Consider the following 4,348-nt stretch of genomic DNA (forward strand, 5'->3'; position numbering starts at 1 on the left):
TTCAAGAGCTACAAATTTCGAGCTTAAATAGATGGAAGATGGAAGCTCCAAAATATATAAAGTTTGAAAAATATATTAGATATCTTAATTATTAGGTATCTTGTTACTCTCTCTATCTAATCATTTAGATTGTTCTTTAGTTATTCTTTAATATCTTTCATCACGATTTTGGGTTAGTTTGAATCTAATACTTGGTCGCTATATCTTTTTATGGATGTGACATCCGCTACTCAATTCATACTACATACTGTTTTTATTCATTATTTAACATGTTTTATTAATTTTTTATTTATTTATCGTGTAGACTCTCCATAATTATTAAATGCTACTTTCGTGACAAACAATGAATAAAGGTAGTATGAAATTTTTTTATAATAACATAGTACTAGAAATTTTCTCATCAACTAGTTGTCCCTCTAAAAAGTTTCTATAATAGGCTTCTAAAGTCTAATAATTTCTAACCTTAGTTACTAAGACTTGTTTGGTAACTATTTCATTTTTTATTTTTTGTTTTTGAAAATTAAATTTATATACATTATTTTCATTTCCAAATTTCTTCTTTTGTTATATACTTTTTATTAATCTTTTAAAAAACCAAATCAATTTTTGAAAACTAAAAAAAGTAGCTTTTAAAAATTTGTTTTTTTTTTTAAATTTGGTTAAGAATTCAATCATTGTACTTAAGAAATATGCAAATCATGATAAAAATAGAAGAAAATAAACTTAATTTTCAAAAATCAAAAATCAAAAACCAAAAATAAAAAATCAAATGACCAAAAAGGGGCCCAAACTTTCCATTGGTTTATAGTAGGTCATGGATCTTTTTAACATTTCTTAAATTCATTGATCTATTATACACAAAATTTAGAGTATTTGATGTTTGATAGATAAGTTGATTTTAAAAATTTTCAAATATATCAAACACTTATTAGACTCAAAATTGAAATTTTGTTACATGCATTTGTATTTGTATATTTTATTTTTTAATTTGAAAAGTAGAATTATAGTTACAAATATCACCTCCATCTTATATATATGTTCAAAATTTTTTGAAAACTAATATAATATATATATATATATATATATATATATTTATTTTGAAAATTATAGAAAATAAATTGTGAAAAAGAAACATAACTAAAATAATTAACAAAAAACCAACAACTTGAAAATTGACCGTAATTTTATTTATGAAAATGGCCCGAAGAATTTATTACAAACTTTGTTTTTTTAACATTACCTTATATATTTTATGTTAATGGGTTCGTCATCAACCTAATTTTTGTGAAATGATATTTTATTATATTATAGAAAACAACAAAATATAATAAAAACATAACAAAACCTTACTATTGTGGACCTTATACCAATAATAAGAAATTCAAACATATTTTAAAAGATGAAAGGCCTATATGTTAGTTTAAACATTTTTTATTCCTATAGTTTTTTTAAAAAAATATCAATTGACATTAACATTTTGTTGATACTTCTATCGACATTTACATAAATTAAAATATTGACATTTCCATCCACATTCCGAGTGACGTCATTTATAATAACATTAAGAAAAAATAATAATAGTGAACCAACTACTTCTACTTTAGGTTGAATGGGAGATTAAAACGAACTTCATGGAGAAAGAAATATTATATTTGGGTAGATTATGAACTACATTCATCTTTGTGTATTTCACTGAATTGTTCTTTTCTACAAAATGATATATATTTATATATATTTTTTAATATTCTTTCTCTTTATAATAGAAGGAGATGCATGAAAACCCAAGTATTGTTTGGAGGAAATTTAGCAACTATGCAAGGATTAGAAACGAGTAATGATTAGGTACAACTAACCCTTATGCTTCCCGCCTCTTTACTACACAAAAAATATATTAGAAAAAGATTATTTTTTATAAAACAAAAATATCTCTGACAATTTTTCATTAAATGTAGATGGTGTTGCACAGAAAATTGGTATAACTAGGCTCTACTAAGCTTTTCTGTAAGGGGCTGTTTGGGCCCAACATGAGATAGTATATCCTCACATCCTATATCATCTCAGTATTTGGAGGTCTATTATCCTATCCACCGATTTTCTTTTTGTATATCTCATCTACGTGTTTGAACATACTCGTTCATTCTCGATCAGAAGACATCAAAACTCTCCAGACATCAGAACTCTCCAGACATCAGAACTATCCATATCTTATATTATCTCAACATCCCAAACAGTCCCTAAGAAACACAATTATATAAGGGAAGCTAAAGATTGTAGTACATGAATTAGATTGTCTTCTTCCATTAGCGGAAGAAATTAGAAAGCTCCTCCTAACTTTCTATACATTCAAAATGGAAATCAAATGGCTTTCAATTCTCATAATCACCATCATCTTCATCATCACAATCATCAAACTCATTCGCCATGGCCGCTCCTTGAAGAACCTTCCACCAGGTCCATCCCCTCTCCCATTTCTGGGCAACATCCTTTTGCTCCGTAAACACTCTTCATCATTCTTCTCACTCCTTCACACCCTCCATGATCAGTACGGCCCCATCTTCACCCTCCACTTCGCCTCTCGCCCTGTCATCTTCATCGCCGGCCATTCCCTTGCCCACCAAGCTCTCGTCCACCACGGCGCCGCCTTCGCCGACCGCCCCCCTCCCACCACCACCACCAAGATCCTCTACAGCAACCACATCACCATCTTCACCGCCTTCCACGGCCCCAATTGGAACCTTCTCCGCCGTAACCTCATCTCCGAAATCCTCCACCCCTCTCGCTTGAAACTCCACTCCGACGCCCGCCGGTGGAGCCTGCACTCCCTCGTCTCCCGCTTGAAATCGCACTCCCAAGATGGCGCCGCCGCCGTTTGCCTTGTGGACCATTTTTGGCCGACGATGATGGAGTTATCAGTGTTCATGTGTTTTGGGTTCAAGATCGAGGAAGATCGAATCAAAACCCTAGCCGATGTCCTCCATCGCGTTCTATTGTATTCCAGTAGCCAAAACAAACTGAATCAATATCCATTAAAATTAGGGAAATTCCTCTACCCTAATCTCTGGAACGAACTCTCAACACTTCGAAACGAACTCGAAACTGCAATAATTCCTCTAATTAAAGCTCGATTCACCGAAAGACAACGCGAAATCGAACAAAGGAACAACGAATTAGAATCAGAATCAGAATCAGAAACAAAGTCGGAACCCATTTTGCCCTATCTTGATACATTGATAAACATACACTTACCAGAAGAGAATCGGAAGCTTGAAGAAGGTGAAATCATAAGCCTATGCGCAGAATTTCTCAACGGAATCGTCCATTCCGTAGTAGTGGTGATGCAGTGGACAATGGCAAACATCGTAAAATATCCAGAAATCCAAGAGAAGCTATACAGAGAGATGAATGAGATGATGGATGGAACATCATCGAAAGAACACATAAGAGAGGAGGATCTGAAGAAGTTGGCGTACCTGAAAGCGGTGATAATGGAAACGTTGCGGCGGCATCCGCCAGGGCATTTGGCTCTACCACATTTGGTGACAGAGGAGGTGGTGTTGGAGGGGAAATTCGTGGTGCCGGAGAAAACGACGGTGCATTTTGCGGCGGCGGAGATGGCGAGGAATGGGGAGGTGTGGGAGGAGCCGTTGGAGTTCAGGGCGGAGAGATTCTTGAGGAAGGCGGAAGAGGAAGATGAAGTGGAGGTTCTGACGGGGAAGAAGGAGATTAGGTTTATGCCATTTGGGGGAGGAAGAAGAATCTGCCCTGGGATTGGGGTTTCGATGCTTCATTTGCAGTATTTTGTTGGGAATTTGGTATGGTTGTTCAAATGGGATGCCATTGATGAAGTTGATCTTGAGGAAAAGCTTGAAGTTTCCATCGTCATGAAGACGCCATTGCAGGCTCGCATTTCAGCTCGCTAGAAGACGAACCAAAGATACATAAACTACTTCTATTATGTATGAATTAACATTTTCATTACATGGTGAAGAAAATCAATGAAACATAAGAAAAAAGCAAATCGAATGTGACTCATGTGAATATGTTTTTCTAGCAATAAATGCAAAGGTAAGGTTCATTTCAATAACCAAATCCATACTTTTGTTGATCAAATTGAGGCAATATGTCACACCCTCTCCCAGATTACTCTTCTTAATCCAGAAGTGAATGTGACGACAGTAGTTACCAACCCTCTTAGATCCCCTCGAATACATATATAACATTCACCAAACTAATGAAACTTTAAAAATAACTTCAGGACACCAGAGATCAACAACAACATAATTACATCATATTAATACATACAGAGTTCAGCGGTCCCAATATACTTTACTAGTCCCTAATATGAGCA

General features: G+C 34.5%; 1 pseudogene across 1 annotated transcript; it reads left to right on the forward strand.

The window, feature by feature from the left end:
* The first annotated feature begins 2,092 nt into the window (after positions 1-2,092).
* On the forward strand, positions 2,093-4,081 carry LOC120089060 (cytochrome P450 89A2 pseudogene; annotated as a pseudogene). Its single transcript, XR_016523703.1, has one exon. The product of XR_016523703.1 is annotated as a cytochrome P450 89A2 pseudogene (transcript).
* The last annotated feature ends 267 nt before the right edge of the window (positions 4,082-4,348 follow it).

The sequence above is a fragment of the Benincasa hispida genome, chromosome 10, assembly GCF_027475165.1.
Source record: "Benincasa hispida cultivar pf3 chromosome 10, pf3_genome.v1.1, whole genome shotgun sequence".
Lineage (NCBI taxonomy): Eukaryota > Viridiplantae > Streptophyta > Magnoliopsida > Cucurbitales > Cucurbitaceae > Benincasa > Benincasa hispida.